Source organism: Primulina huaijiensis, unplaced genomic scaffold (assembly GCF_012295235.1).
Source record: "Primulina huaijiensis isolate GDHJ02 unplaced genomic scaffold, ASM1229523v2 scaffold204555, whole genome shotgun sequence".
Taxonomy (NCBI): domain Eukaryota; kingdom Viridiplantae; phylum Streptophyta; class Magnoliopsida; order Lamiales; family Gesneriaceae; genus Primulina; species Primulina huaijiensis.
In genome coordinates this window covers 1-988 of record NW_027353721.1, presented here as the reverse complement: position 1 = coordinate 988, position 988 = coordinate 1, and the positions used below count along the sequence as shown (strand labels likewise).

Sequence of the window (988 nt, the reverse complement as noted above, 5' to 3'; positions counted from 1 at the left end):
TCTAGGTATTCACCACTCACCATTGGATGGTCCGGATATACAAATTAAAACCGCCAAGGAATAGAATTCGTGGGAAGACCAAGAAATCAAAGACGGTTAGTTCAATCTGTTAGTATTTTGTCTAATTATTCGTGTGAACGTTTATCCTGAATTTTATCATTGCCTTATTTCTAATTGCAGCAAAAAGTTATCCCAAAAAGAAGTGGAGCAAAGAAAAATCCCTGGCATTAGCTTCACTTGGTATACTATTTATCAAGATTCATCTGTACCATCGCACCTTTTTACTTGAATGATACGCGGGTGGATGAGAAAAAGCATCGAGTAACCAAGACATCGTCATATCTTCTGTTCTTGTTTGCTTTTGAGTTAGACACAGTTGATGGGAGGGTGGTTAAACAATTTTTGACTTGCTAACTAACTATACACAAGTTATGAATCTGACAGCCCTCGACTTTTCAAGTTAAATCTTTCATATTATCTTTGGTAGAGATATACAAGCAATTTTAGTAGATGGTATTTTTGAAACAAACCCTTATTTCTCTATTGCTTACTTAGTACTTCATGAATTCCCTCGTCTATCTCATCCCTCTACGGATGAATGCTAATTTCCATTTTCACTTGGTCGAAATATTCCATTTTCAACATGATATCGCCTATGTTTTTGATCAATCTCAAGTGGGTTCGGGGGGGTTTGGGTTATAATCAACTGGCTGACAATTTAACGTGTTGAATGTGAATGAGATTGTGGTTTTGATTTCAGACATACGGATCCAAATCAATTTTTACAATAATATCGAAATTCACATTCTAACATTAATTTTCAAATGATAATCTAGTTAATAATAATCGATGTTGAAATTTAAGACATCTTAATTTATTCTTTCCCTTGCATAAATTTGAGCTTAAGAATCATGTCAATAAAACAAACTCATTAAGCAAGATAATCTACTTTTAAAAACCGTATATTATGAATGACCAATTTGTGTAT

General features: G+C 33.5%; 1 long non-coding RNA gene across 1 annotated transcript; it reads left to right on the top strand.

The window, feature by feature from the left end:
* Nucleotides 1–3: 3 nt before the first annotated feature.
* Nucleotides 4–465, top strand: LOC140966305 (uncharacterized). The gene is made up of 2 exons (XR_012173312.1): nucleotides 4–95; nucleotides 181–465. It is a non-coding gene; the product is annotated as an uncharacterized lncRNA (long non-coding RNA).
* Nucleotides 466–988: the final 523 nt, after the last annotated feature.